Source organism: Chlorocebus sabaeus, chromosome 22 (genome assembly GCF_047675955.1).
Source record: "Chlorocebus sabaeus isolate Y175 chromosome 22, mChlSab1.0.hap1, whole genome shotgun sequence".
NCBI lineage: Eukaryota > Metazoa > Chordata > Mammalia > Primates > Cercopithecidae > Chlorocebus > Chlorocebus sabaeus.
This window is the reverse complement of record NC_132925.1, coordinates 75,844,903-75,860,679: the sequence shown is the minus strand read 5'-3', so window position 1 is coordinate 75,860,679 and position 15,777 is coordinate 75,844,903. Positions and strand designations below refer to the sequence as shown.

The 15,777-nt window shown below is 40.4% G+C and overlaps 1 protein-coding gene across 9 annotated transcripts in view; it reads left to right on the top strand.

Annotated features, from left to right (window-relative positions):
- The window catches only part of ATXN7 (ataxin 7), a 142,217-nt gene that overhangs the window by 75,074 nt on the left and 51,366 nt on the right, over positions 1–15,777 (top strand). The window lies entirely within an intron of this gene.

Here is a 15,777-nt window from a genome sequence, read left to right as displayed (position 1 = left end):
CAGACTGAGTCCCAAAGGTGAGATCTAATTAGAAATTTTGTGATTTGAGGTGGGGCATACAGGATCCTAATAACCTCCTGTTTGACTTTCTCACATATGGTTTTGTGTAGGAAAGTAGGGGGGACTGCCTGTGATAGGTTCTAGGTAAATATTTGTTGATAGATTTAACCTCAGATTATAATATAATGAAAGAGATAATGATCTCCCCTGGAATACAGCTGGATTTTTTTTTTTATCCATGAATCTACTTAGCCCATATTTTGTACCTTTGACTGGCTGGTCCATTTTCTAGTCTGCCCCTTTCAGTCCCAGTGGAATATTCAGGCTATAGTAAAGAATGAAAACATAATTTTCAAATGACCACAATCTAATTTGTAAGTGTTCTACAACTGAAACTCATTTAAAAAAAGGCAACAAGCTCAGTGATAAGAAGTCTAAAAAATAAGAGTGAAAATGTTCCTGCCTAGCCTAGTGTAATTATTTTTGCTATTCAGTTGCATAGGCAGGCTGCCAGAAGATGGGGGTACAAATTAATTAACCAACTGTTTGCAGAGATATGGCCATGTCATTACTGATAAGCATGGACATAAATAAGGCAGTGTGTCGACTGTTTTTCAGAAATGAGGGAGGACAGAAAATATGTTAACAAAAATAAAATAGACCAAAGGCTTAGTAGGGGAAAAGAGTAGTTTCTGTTGGTTTCCATTTATTAGCCCATAAAGTTCCTTTTTCTTGTTGTCTTTAAGTGCTGAATGTGGGGAGGAAATGTGGATTGTCACATGAGTTTTTTCAAAAATACTTGAATGCTTTATGCCTCAATTGAACATACTTGAAACTCAACCCCTACTCAAATCATTTTCAATATAATTTTTTTGTATACCATAATTTGCGGTAATAGAGGTTTATTAGGCCAGTGGTGAATTTTAAGTAGTATTATGTATAAAGTAACTTATGTGAATAGTTTTACATACGCAAGTGTCTTAAAGTAAACAATATTTGTAATGTAAGAAGCTGGGTCACTTCTATAAGAGCTGAATCTTTAAGTTACTTGTTTACTCTTCCCTAGGGATGAAACATAGTGGGACCCTTAGTAAATATGTGTTGGAGGAAGGAATGAAGCTTTGTAACCAATGACATATCATTGCATGCTGGTTAGGTACTGGGATCAGGAGTCAACTAGTTTTAACCTTTAACACCAGCCCCACCTCTTGTCAGCTGTGTGATCTTGGACAAGTTACTTAATCTTTCAGCGCCTGTTTCCTCATTTGTAAACTGGGGTTAAGAATGGTACCTGTGCTACAGGGTTGCAAGGATTACATAACACAAAGCATGTAAAGTACTTAGCACACTGTTTGGCCCATTAAGTGCTCAATAAATGTTTGACCTGGTGGCTGTTGTTGTTATATTGTATTTTAAACATTTGCCTGACCTTTTACTTTAGAAGCACTCAAAGCAAATCTGGGGAGAAATAGGTGTTTAGGTTGAGACATCAATCTGAACTTTAGCTGGTCAAGGTGTTATCTGCCAACCACATATGTTTACATATGGTTGTGGTAAAACGTGCTTTGAGTACCTTGTTCAGGTATGTTGACCAGGTTCCCCTGGAAGGACAAATAGTGAAACTGCAAAGTCTGAAGAAGTAAAACTGAGATAAGAGAATGCATGATACTTTCTCATGAAAGTATTGCCATTAGGTCTTCTAGTTTTTGAAACAGAAATAAGCAAATGAACTAACAGTCAAAACAAACTTGCATTTAAGTATTTCCCAGTGGTAATAAACTGCACCTAATCTGTTTAAACAGAAAAAGGCTTTGTAATATTAAGAAGGATTAGGAGTAGAAGTAATTAACCAGAAGTTAACACTCCCCTTTCTCCTCTTCAGTGTTGCCTTACAAATCTCTCCCCTCCCCTTTCCAAACCAGAGAAAGCAGCTGTACAGATGGGTTTTATGCATAAAGTGAGACCTAAAGAAAATGCATTCAGAGCTAAAAAGGTACAATGTTCAGAGAAGTTGGCATTAAAACCAAAAGAACAGTTCACCCTTATAGGAACTGGTCTGACCAAATGCTGTCAAACTGTGAGGCACCGTGAGTATTTATGGAATGAGTGGAAAAGTGAAGGAGTCTGATTGATTTGAATTGTTTTCACAAGCATCAATGAAAGCATTAAGATGTGTATGAGTGCAACAGAATCTTTTAGACAGAGGAGGTTTATCTTTATTTTTATTGTAACTTCTCTTTAAATAAAGCTGCCTTGGGGGAAAACTTTAATTCACTTGAGTGTAAGCAATGAGTAGTTTCAGATACTAATGCATGCTTCTCATCATTCTTGGAACCGTATTTTAAATTCCTGGGTGACTTTGAATTATTTATACTTAGTGTATGTGCCTTGCCTTTAAAAAAAAATTTTTTTTTTTTTTGCATATGGAAGAAATAAAGTTTTAGGACTTGATTTATAAGACATTTGCCTAAAACTAGGGGAGAATCTTCAAGATGATGGCTTCTCAGTATCTTGGCTGTCTCAGAGGCCCTTCGAACTTAGATGTCGCATATATATGTGCTTCATTCTGAGACCTGGCGTTCTTCCAGGATTCCTTCTCAGAGACCGATACCTCTTATCCATCCCATCCTGTTCTGCAGGATGGGAAGCATGGCATCCTCTCTTCACCACCTTTGTATCCAGGCTATTACAAAGTCATGTCAACAGTTCTTTCTAAATATCTTGGAATCCTTTCTCTGTCATCTCACTGCCACCCCCATGTCTTTTACCCTGTACTGCTGCAGACAGCTCTTGACTGACCTCCTCACTTCCACTTTAAACCAAGCACCTCCCTTCTCCATACTATAGTTGAAGCAATGTTGAACATAATAATAAACAAACTGATGATATTATCCTCCATTAAAATGCTTCTATTACGCACTAACGAATGTCAGAGTAAGGACCTCCAAAAATCTGCTCTGCCATAAAAGCAATAAAAACACTGGCAAGAATCATCAAAATCAACTTCTTTAGAATTCTGCAAATTAACCCCAAAGGCTTGCAAGTTCTGATGAGCATATATTCAAGAAAAATGGCAGAATCCCTAAGTACAGAGAATTCGGTAGTGTTTTAACTTGCCCTATTTCAACCCCTCCTCCCCAACTCAACAGTAACTTTGAAAACCAGCAGCTTTACAACTAGGGTAGCTGTGAAAGCCAGCAGTCTAGCAGCCACTGGAGGGGACGAAATGGGTTTGGAGCTCCCCCAAAGCCTTATTTTCAGAGAATTGTCACTGACTTATCTGGTAGCTCCCTGAAAAGCCCGGTTCTTAGGGCTTATCTTTATTTGGGCTAGCTCTGAGCTCATTCTGTGACCTATTCCTATGGTGTTAAAAAAAAATCAGCAGTGATTCTTCAGTGTCACAGTTGCTTGTGATGGTAATGTCAAGTGGGGCTAACAAGAGGCTGACAAGAAAAGTAAATAGGAAACACTGGGGAATGAGTTGTCAGTTGGGGACTTTAAAGAGTTCCACCATACTCCTGGGAATCCAGAAAACCACATGTATGTGTAGAGTTGTGCACATGCCCAGAAAGGACCTGAGAAGGCCCTAATCTCTCACCTCTTGCTAACCTGGAGGCTGTATACAAGCAGGAAGTGAAGGCTAAAACAGAGTCATAAACTACCTGCTGGAGCATTGAAGCCATGCCCCATCACACACACACACACACACACACACACACACACACACACACAGCCCCTCAGCCAAGGCTGGGAGCCTTATGGCAGACATAAATGCTACATCAACCATTTAAAAACGTAAAGACAGGTCAGTAGCCAATGCCATTTCGTAATTAATTCTGTTCTAAGTTGAATGAGAGCTATGGAATTTACACAATATACCTGGCAGATGTGGTGTTGCAATGAACAAAAGAAGGAATGGTATTCTTAACTGAGTCATGAGATTATAACCATAACCACAATAATAATAATAGTAACAAACACTGTTCTTTGTCGAGCCCTTATGTGTACACTCTGCTTACTGTGTTTAGACAGATATAGACCTCAACTTTTTACGTGAATTACCTCATTCAGTCCAATAGTCAACGAAGGTTGATACTATCATTTTCAGATGTAGAAACTGTGTGCGTAGATGTGCCTAGAGGTTAAGTACATTGCTGGAGGTTACAAAACCAAGCTAAGTGATAGACTCTTAGAGCCCGTATCCTACCCTAGACTACACGCTTGTCCAAATGGTAGGGATGCAGGCAAGATTTATAAGGTTTTTGATAGGCACTTCCAGATTTAGGACACATGGCATTGAAAGCTTGTTTTCTGACTTGAGAGGTCAGGATTTGCTGAAAGTATTTTGAGGAGTAGCTTAAGGAATCCGTGAGACAACCTGTCATGTGTACTGCCACGTTGGTCACTGTTGTAGCCCCACCTGCCAGTCCCAACGCGAGTTCCTCAGGATTTTGATACTTGTCTACTCTATTCTATCCCAAGCATTTTATCTCAATTTCAGTACAAGCAATGACAATGTAAACATTGTAACTCTTATCTGTTAGGGGTCACTATGATAATATTGGCCATTTGTAATTAGTGAGTAATTAATATTAGTATTTTCATCTTTCTAGCTCCTTGGTCCTCTGGTGCGGGAGTCCCCAGTCTCTGGGCTGTAGACCAGCACTGGTCTGTCAGTGGCCTGTTAGGAGCCAGGGTACGGGGTGGGTGGGTTGGGAGAGGGAGAGGAGTAAGCATTACAGCCCGAACTCTGCCTCTTGTCAGATCAGCAGTGGCATTAGATTCTCACAGGAGTGTGAACCCTATCATGAACTGCACATGCAAGGTATCTAGGTTGTGCGCTCCTAGATTCTAACTAATTCCTGATTATCTGCGGTGGAACAGTTTCATCCCGAAACCATTCTCTCCTTGCCCCAGTCCCATGGAAAAATTGTCTTCCATGAAACTGTTCCCTGGTGCCAAAAAGGTTGAGGGCGGCTGCTGTGGTTTTTGTTGCTTGCTTTTTACTTGAAACATCTCACTTTTTTTTCCTTTAAATCCAGTATTTATTGACTGCTTTGGTTTACGCAGGGCCAGACCTCATACATTTAGCAGCTTGCTGATTGGTCTCTAGTTGGTTCCATCATTTGACATCTTTTGGTCAAAGGGAAATCCAGTTATCTTTAACTATTGGAGTAGATAATATGAATCTGGGAGATGTGCTTATGGAAGGTGGAAATAAAATTCTACTTTTTTCCTTTCGTAGTTGAGACTAAAGCTCACTTAACAGCAATTTAAAACTTTAAAAATATCATCGATGCTACTTTTGATTACCGACTATTCAGAGTCACCAGTTGAAATAAATTTGGAACTGACTATAGTAAAACCTGTTATGTGGAGACCACCCTTCCACTTCTCTCTGGTTTCTTAGAAATATATCCAACAAGGGAGCCGAGAGTCCTAGCATCTCAGGAAACCTTTGAGCAGCAGTGAGAACAGACAGTACAGAGGTACCCGCAGGAGTCTGCTAGCAGATGGGAATAGCTTGATTGACTTTTCATGAAATGAGACAGGAGAGCAGGGATTTCTTGGGAGAGGTGGAGAATAATTCAGGAAGGGCACTGAGCAGTGAAGGAGCTCATCTAGTAAGATGAGTAAGAGCATGTACTAGTAAGAGCATGTACTTTGGAGTAGCCTACCTTCACATCCCAGCTCCTCTGCTTACTGACTCTGTGACATAAGTCAGGCAACCTGTCTGTGCTGCCTCACTTGCTTTCTATAAAGTAGGGATATTGACCCTGAGAAGTGAAAATGAGTTAATACTTAGCATTGTCCCTGGAACACAGGAGGCACTCCATAATTGTAAACTGTTTTATTTTCGTTATATGTATTAACACTTCCCAGGATTTTTTCTTTTGTGTAGGGTTGTGATTTGTGTTCACTGACATATTTACTCAATACCTTGAATAGTGCCTAGCCAGAGTAGCCATTCATGTATTTATTCAGTACATAAATGAATGAATGACGTATTTAGAATACCTGCCACAATAACTGACACCCATTAAGTACTTAATATACATAGTGTGACAAGAGGTAGTGGCTACAGACCAGTAGAGATTGAAGCAGTGGCTAGTGTACCCCACTGATAGTAAAAATAGGAATGATTGTAATAGTATTACATACATAGCACATGCTCCATGCCAAACACAGTTATAAAGGCTTTATGTGTGTGGTAATTCTCTTTATCCTCATAACTACCCTTAAGGTTGCTGCTATTATCTCCATTTTACAGGTGAGTGTGCTGAGCAGAGTAACCTGCCCAACGGTCACACTCCTAATGAGTGATAGGATTGGGATTTGAGCTCAGTCTTATTCCAGAGGCCATTCTCAAATTTTTTTGTTGAAAACCTGTGTGCCAGGTACTGTGCTATGCACATGTGGCCGCTGACCTCATGGAGCTTAAATCTTAATGAAGAAGATAGCCAAAACATAAATAAGAAATAACTGATCGACAAGAGAGAATTGTGTGAAGCCACAGGGACCTGCCTTAAATTGGGTGTTTAGGGAGAGTCTTTCCAGTGAAATGTGAGCTCAGATCTAGAGCCAGGCAGGCAAAGCATTCCATACAGAGGGAATAGAATTAACAAAGGGCCTGAAGTGGGATTGGCATAATTGTCAAGGATTTCAGAATGCCAAAGTGGAGAGTTTGAAGAGAGCAGTGTGTCTTGAGGTTGCCGATGTTAGGCAGGGCCCTCTAGTATTTATTTTTATTCTGACTACATTCTAGAACCACTGAGGAGATTAATTGGGCCTGATGACATTTATAATTTAAAAGTATCACTGTGGTTACTGGGGAGCAGAGGGAGTGTAAAGTAGGCCCTGGGAAGCACGGCCAGCTCGAAGACCAAAGGACAACAATGGAGAAGATGATAAAAATGTCTTGAATTTCCAAAGTACTTACTGTGTAGGAGGCACTGTCTGAAGCATTTACATATATTCGTTTAGTCCTAGTAGCCTGCAAGGTAGGTACTTTGACTTTACCCATTTAGAAATGAGAAGATTGAGGTACAGGCCAGTAAGTGGCAGGGCTGGGATTTGAACAGAGCCAGTCTGGCTCCAGAGGCTGTATTTTAACCTCTGTGATCTATTGCCGTAGTAAACTTAAGTTCTTCTATTCTGTGCTTAACCTTAACTTCATATGTTTATATTAGCTGCACTAAAGAAGGAAGAAACTACAGACTCATCTTTGGATTCCTTCCTCTGCCTTAACCTCATATCCATGGTCTCCGAGCTCTTTGCAGAGTGCTCTAGACCATGTCTTCAGTCTGGTTCCACTATTTTCATTGTATAGTTTCACTCATTTTCGTTGTATAACCCCTTCCTGTCTCACTCCATTGCATCAGTCTTTGGGGGCCGCCTTCCTTACCTAGGTCAACACACATTTATGCCAGAGTTACCTTCTGGATCATGTGGTTTCCTTGCTGAAAGACATCGGTTCCCCTTGGCTTGCAGTATTGGCCCTCTGTTGCTGGAGCTCCAGCATGCCTCCCCTACCTTTCCCTTGCATGGCCTGCAGGGAGGAGTGTGTGGCCAGCAATAGGAGCACAAGAACACTTAAGAGTTAAGCACACATTGTGAAATAGTCAATTGCTAATTGGTATATATAGTTGTTCCCCCATGTCTGCGGAGGATGCTGTGCAAGATCCCCAGTAGATGTCTGAAACTGAGGGTGGTACTGAACCCTATATATATTTTTTCCTGTACATACATACCTATGATAAAGCTTAACTTATAAATCAGATACAGAAGAGATTAACAACAGTAATTAATAATAAAATAGAATAATTATAACAATATGCCAGCATTCTTATTCTTGTGCTTTGGGGCCATTACTAAGTAATAAGTATTACTTGAACACAGTACTACAATAGCAGGATTTGATCTGATAACTACTAAGTGACTAATGGACAGGTAGTGTAGAGAGTGTGGATATACTGGACAAAGAGATGATTCATGTCCTGGACAGGATGGAATGGGATGGTGCAAGATTTCATCCTGCTGTTCAGAATGGCTTGCAGTTTAAAACTTAGACGTTATTTCTGGAATTTTCATTTTAATATTTTCAGACCACAGGTAACTGACACCTTAGAAAGCAAAATCATGAATAAGTGGGGATTACTGTAGACCAGACTTCCGTGAATTAGTAAGAGCCATGGACCTTGAGACAAACATTTCTAATGTGGATCAATTTTGTGGGTTTTGTTTTTTGGGTTTTGTTTTTTTGAGAGAGAATCTTGCTCCGTCACCCAGGCTGAAGTGCAGTGGCACAATCTCAGCTCACTGCAACCTTTGCCTCCCAGGTTCAAGCAGTCCTCCTGCCTCAGCTTCCTAGGTAACTGCAATTACAAGTGTGTACCACCACACCCAACTAATTTTTGTAATTTTAGTAGAGATGGAGTTTCACCATGTTGGCCAGGGTGGTCTCAAACTCCTGACCTTAAGTGATCCACCCACCTCGGCCTCCCAAAGTGCTGGGATTACAGGCGTAAGCCAACGCGCCCGACCTATGTTTTTGTTTCTTGAGCTAACATTTATTGAGTGATTACTATCAGTATTACTAAGCACTCTTCGTGGATTAGTTCATTCAATATTCACAATAGTATTATGAAACACAGGTCCTGTTAACTGTATTTTACACACAGAGCAACTGAGATTCAGAGAGGTTAAATAATTTAACCATGCTCATATAGCTAGTAAGAGGAAGAGTAGACATTTGAATACAAGTAGTCTCGCTGCAGAACTGCTTTTAGCCACTGTGCTGGATTCACTAGCACAAAAGAATTTGCCAATGTGCAGATTTGAGAATCAGACATTGAAACACAGAAATTTTACTAGAAACTGCCTCTAGGTATAAAATGTTTTCAGAGAAGACTGTTGAACTTCTGTCTCACTGAATGGCATACCCAATTCCAGCAGATGATGACTATGTGTCACTAAATGACATAAAGGCACAATTATAACCTGACTTATGGTGGCATCACAAGGACTTAATCTTTCAATTATTATTCATCAAGTAATATTTAGCACATATTCATTGCTGCTTTCTGTCAGCCAGGTTAGGCACCATTAGGCACTGCCACTAGAGCAGTTAACAAGCTAGATATGGAATGTAGTCTAGTGGGAGGAAGTTAAGGCTCACACAGCTGGATGAATGATTACAAATGGGAGATAGTGCTTGGCTAGGAGCCCTGCCTAGCCAAGTCTCTGGGGAAGTGACATTGAAGCTAAGACTGAATGAAGTAGAGCAACAAGCCAGGTACAGGTCTGGGGGAACTGAGTTCTGGGCAAAAGGAACAGCAAGTACCACGCAGGGTTCTGCAACAAGAGAGTGTGGTGTGCTCCAGGAACAAAACCAAGGCCAGAGTAACCAGATGCAGAGAGGCACGGCCAAGCTGTTCAGGGCTGGTGGGCCAGATCAAGGATCATTGTTTTTATCCTAAGAGCAACTGAAAGTTACAGAAAAGTTCCAAATGCCAGACATTTACTTCATAAACACACAGTGATAGGGTACTTCTCAGGTTCTGTGCTAGGCAAGGCAAAGAGTCTGCTGTCCAGACAGGACTACTGGGGTTTCTATTTGTAAATTTTTATTCATAAACCATAAATCAGTGAGTGAAGGGCTGAAATGGCGGGCATAAAAAGTATGAGTAGGAGCCCAGCAGAGAGGACATTGGGACTAGTTCTTGTTGAATGGTGGGAATTGTAGAAAGAGCAGAGAGAATAGCTTTGTGTGCTGTAGGAGCTGTTCTGGCCAAAGGAAGGAATTGTGGGAGAACTAGACAGGTTCTGAGAATGCCAGGAGACTTGAGGCAGAAGCATATTGACTGAGGCTGGAGAGATGGGAGGGACCAGAATGCTGGGGGCTTTGTTGCAGAGAAGTAGGTCCAGAGTCCAAGCCCCACTTTGAAGCCAGTAGGGGTCTTCAAATAGAGAAGTGGCATTATTGCTTTACAAGTTTGTGGGCTCAGGCAGCTGGGAGGAGGAGGCTGGAAGAGGAACAAACTCTGGCCTTATTAGGAGACCTGTTCAGGTGAGTAGAGGCCCCATACCTTGACCTTGGGCACTGGCAGTGGGAGTGGCATAGAGGAGGTGATTGTGGGAGAAATTACCAGGGCTTATGAGTCCAGCATACCTGGGTTTAAACCTTGGCTATGCTATATACCAGTTTGTGAGATTTCAATCCTGTGCGCCTTAGTTTCCTGACCAATACATTAATGACTTTTATCTCATAGGCTGTGGGCAAACATTGAGTGAGCACTAGGGCCAGATGCATTTCTAAGACTTTGGCATGTAGTAGCTCTCTTAGTCTTTCTGTCCTTTGAAGTACCCAGTGAAGTAGATACTATGATCATCACGATTCAATACGTGAAGAAAATGCTGGCCAGGCGCAGTAGGTCACACTTGTAATCTCAGCACTTTGGGAGGCCAAGGTGGGAGGATCGCTTGAGCCCAGGAGCTTGAGACCAGTCTGGGCAACATAGTGAGACCCCTGTCTCTACAAAAAATAAAATTAGCTGGGCGTGGTGGTGCACACCTGTGATTACTCCTAGCTACTCAGGAGGCTGAGGTGGAAGGATCGTTTGAGCCTGGGAGATTGAGGCTGTGGTGAGCTGTGATTGCGCCACTGCACTCCAGCCTGGGCGACAGAAACCTTGTGTCCAAAAAAAAAAAAAAGTGATATTTGAAGAGATTATATAACTTGCCCAAGGTCACGTTTCTTTTGATCGAGGGAACCAGGATTCAGAGTGATACTGACCCACATTCTTAGCCACTCTGCTTAAAGTGCCAGTGATAGAGAGTAACTAACTGGGGAGGGGGAAGGAACAGCCCTTTGAAGAGGTGACAGCTGAGCTGAGACCTGATGTGTGAGAATACACCAGGCATCTTGTGAAGTGTAAGCATAGAGCCTGGCTGGGAAAAAGATTTCTTTGAGGAGAGAAGGGAGGTCAGTGTGCCTGGAGCAGAGTGAGCCAAGGAGAGGGAAGTGGGGAACGAGGGAACAGGATGAGAGGGAAGTGCACGCGTATCTGGGGGCTTTGGGGGCCAGGGTAAGGGCTGCAGTTTTATTCCAAGAGGAGTAGAAAGCCACTAGAGAATTTTAAACAGAGGAGTGGTGTGATCTGGTGGGGAATTTTAAAGAATCAGTCTGGCAGCCTTGTGGAAAGGATTGTAGACTACTTAGGGGACTTCTTCCAGAGTTCATTGAAAGGGTGCTGGTGGCAGGCCTAATAGTGGTGGCCATGGTAGTGGAGAGAAGTGGATGGAGGTTTTAGAATAGAACTTACTGGGTCTGCTAGTGGCCTGAATGTGATGAGGGACAAGAGAGTTGGAGATGACACCTGGGCTTTTAGTTTGAGCTGTTGGAGGATGAATAGTATCATTTACCCAAATTGGGAAGGTTGTTGGGTGAGGAGCAGAGAAGAGTGAAGAGTCAAGAGAGAAGAGTCAAGAGTGAAGTTTTGGACGTGCTTGTTCTGTTTGAAATGTATATTAAGACGTCTAGATGGCAATGTCTAGTAGGCAGCCTGGTACGTGAAACTAGACAGAGCTTGGGAGCAGTCTGGGCTGGAGATAGAAACGTGGGAGTGGCATGTGGAAGTTTGAGATGCATGGGAAAAGGGAGACATGCAGGGTAGTGGGCAGGTTAAATGCTTTGCAGTACCATTCAGATTTTCTTGTTATTGAACAAAGTCCTGAAAATAGAGATAGCAACATCAAAGTAAATACATTCACCACGGTTTGCAGTATGGTTTCTAGCAGAGAGACTTCATTCTGCATGTGACTGAAGTTTCCACATACCTGTGCCCAGGTGTCCTTGTGCTTAAACCTAATCTTCCCTAGTATGCTGGCCTGGGGTCTCCAAAGTACATGATGGCCTAGATGTGGGTGCTGGCCCACTCACTAATTGGAACATAGGGGTGACCTAAATCCTGAGAAAGATTTAGGGCTTACACAACAATAAAATCCATTCTTTCAAATTAGTTTAGAATCCATTAATTCAATTACAATTTTTAAATTATATGTTCAAGTACATAATTAATGGCCCAAGTTGTATATTACAAGTGTATTTTGTAAACTTTCTAATTGAATAATGAACTCATTTTTATTTGATATTTTTATTTTCTGTTGTAAATCAAGCTTTTCATAGCATTTGAGCAAGATCCCTATGTTAATTTGCAGATAGGTTGATTGTGAATTTATGCTTTAAAATATTTAGGAACATACATACTGTCCCTCACACACACATTATTTCATTTCTGTTGCCACAACATTCCACACTCTGTTCCTGTTGCTAAGGCCCCTGGAATGTCCCAGTGCAGAAAAAGGATATAGAACTCCTTTTTTTTTTCCTGAAGAAGACATTTTATTTAAATTATTTTGTATCCTCTAGTTAACTTCCAAATGTGGATATCTGAAAGTAAAGAATTCAGAAAGCTAAAATTAAAGTTGCTTTATGTTTTAATAAAAGGAGCTCAATTTCTTTTTCTTTTTCTTTTTCTTTTTTTGAGACAGAGTCTCACTCTTTCACCCAGGCTGGAATACAGTGGCACGATCTTGGCTCACAGCAACCTCCACCTCCCAGGTTCAAGTGATTCTGCCTCCTGAGTAGCTGGGGTTACAGGCGTCTGCCACCACACCCAACTAATTTCTGTATTTTTAGTAGAGACAGGGTTTACTATGTTGGCCAGGCTGATCTCGAACTCCTGACCTCAGGTAATCTGCCTTCCTCGGCCTCCCAAAGTGCTGGAATTACAGGCATGAGCCACTGCACCGGGCCCAAGGAACTGCATTTCATAGGGTAGAATGAACTGGGTTTAAGTATACCATGTTTCTTTCCACAGAGGGGGCATGTGTGTGCATGCTTTTTAGAGAAATTCAGTGTGCTCATGAGAAATTAAGAACCGAGTTTTCCTGTCACACAAACGAGAGTCCTGGTTATGCTACTTTCTTGCTGAGTGATATTAACTAAGTTTGTTTCTCCATAAGTAAAATGGGGATGATTTTGTAGGGTTATTATTAGAAATAAATGGGAAAAACCATATAAGAACTGCTTGGCATAGGGCCTGGCACATAGTAGTCTCTCAATAAATGTCAGCTGTTTATCATCAGTTGCAATTGATCTTAAGTTATTGAAGAAATAGACATTTTTACAGAAATATAGATTCTTGGTTCCTTACAGGATAACCCCTACCTTTTTAGTTTTACTAGTCATAAGTCTCAGAAAAGGATCAAAGGAACCAGGGCAAAAAAGAATAATATTGTACATGATAAACATCATGTGACAAATTGAATTCTTATTTGAAAGGATCAGTTTAGATTTTTATTTCTCTTAATTGCTTTATTTTTTAAGGGGTAGAGGGTTAGTCCGCAGAAGAATCTGGTATCTGGCAAAGTGATCTATTTTAAGTAACATTGCTTTATATTCAGAACTGAGGGAAATCAGAGACCACCAGTAACACATTGCAGAGACCTAAAACTAAACTAAGACTGTTTATTTAATACTATTTTAACTGCTATATAATAATAAAACGAATTGAGTTGATTTCATTAATGAAATTGTTCATTTGATATCTATCTTACACTTTTCAGTTGTAAATTATGAATGTTATACCAGTTCTGTAATTTAGATAGATCAGAGGCATTTAGCACAAAAGCATATGGAACTTAACGGTAAACTACTTTAGATTTTATTTTTCAGAATGAAATGTCATGTCAAGAAACTGTAATCTTGGGTGACTTATTACAAGTATATCATTGCATAGATATAACCTTTCCCCTTCTCCCACATGTACTATATTTAACTCAATGTGGGCAGGCTTTCAAGGAAAATAGCATATTGTTTGGCTCTTATTTTTTATTAAATAAGTGTAGTCACAGAAGTCTGTAGTCTACTGGAAGCTTCATATCTAATCAGTTTATACCGTCAAAGATGGTCAGCCCTGACATTCCATTTTATTGACTTTGGAATCTGGAAGGAATCTCTAAATATCATTATTCCTCTGGTCTGCAAGAGGTAAGAAATCCAAGCCACATTGTAAGTCAGAATTGAACTCCAGCTGTTGACCTTAGACAAAGTACTTTACCTGTCTGTGAGTCAGTTTTCTCTTCTTTAGAGGAGGGATATAATGGTATCTACCTAGGTAGTTGTGAGGATAAAATGAAATAGTAGCACGTAAAAACTACTCGGTGCTGCAGGTACATCCCCAAATCATGCTGGACTCTATATTTCAGATTATAGCTAGCTATCTGTGCAATTCAGTGTAATAGAAACTGTTGAAGAAAATTCAAGCTATAGCCGTGTGTAGTTACTAGATCAGTAATTTGATATTTTAGAGATTATCATCACTTGACATCTCCTTAGGGAATTTTCTTCTCCCTTCAAAACCACCAGGATCTCCCAGGCTGGAGAAAGTGTGAAATTAAATCTTCATAAGAAAGAAAGCAGACGTTAATCTGCTTCTTGGATCGTCCCCCTTGTCCTTTAAACTTGGTATTTGATCTACTAAAACATTTGCTTAAATTGAAGTGTGCTAATTATCCATTTATTGCAGATACTCTAAATAGTGAATATGGGGTAAAATGCTTGTTTAAAATCCACTGATTTGGAAATACTTAAAAAGTTAGATTCTGGATCTAAACTTTTAGCTCTGTTCCCCAAATTGTTGTTCATAATTAATTGTTCATAGTTGAGATGTTTTAGTTAACCATATTTACCAGGTATCAAGTTACTTTCAGTTTTCATGTATATGCATATAGTTTTGTTTTACTTTTGCATTTAATTAAGTTGCTGTCTTAACGGTTAGACAAACAGTTCATATCCTATCCTATTTTGGTAACCAAACTGATTAATGTATGAAATGCTGTTTGTACTAAAGTTCAGTCTGTCTTTCTGGTGGCATTAGTATGTAAGCAAAAGGACTAGAGGTTGCTATGACTTGGAAAAAATATATGAAAATAATTTTCATTATATGACATGCTGGCAAACCAATTTTACTCCTCTCTGAACTCTCTACTCCCTTTCTTAATTGTTCCGCAGAACCCAGGAACCAAATAACTAGAATAGAATGCACAGTTAAACAAATAAAAGCATTAGATGGTACAGCTTTGTGAACGAAGCATTTTATATGGTTGCAGATTCTTTCCCTTAACTCTTGGTAGAGTTCATCTAATGTTGCTTTATTGTACGAATGTATTCATTGTTTGCCTTTTAAAAGATTGTCTGTTTCACCTCATAATAATTATTTTTGGTGCACTTTAACCCTTTTTAAAGTGTCTGTGTAAGCCTGATTTGATTTCTCTCTAATAGTGGTGGTGCACCACATCAGTTCATTTGTCCTGGTACGCTTTATAATAAGGCAACTCCTTTAGAAAGTATTGTTTCCTGGCAATCACGCCTGTAATCTCAGCGCTTTGGGAGGCGGAGGTGGGCAGATCACGAGGTCAGGAGATCGAGACCATCCTAGCTAACATGGTGAAACCCCGTCTCTACCAAAAAAAAAAAAAAATACAAAAAATAAGCCGGGCGTAGTGGCGGGCGCTTGTAGTCCTAGCTACTCCTGAGGCTGAGGCAGGAGAATGACATGAACCCAGGAGGCGGAGCTTGCTGTGAGTCGAGATTGTGCCACTGCACTCCAACCTGGATGACAGAGCAAGACTCCATCTCAAAAAAAAAAAGAAAGTATTGTTTCCCAAAATGGTTTTATATCAATCAGAACCAGATGAGTGAGTGATGCTCTG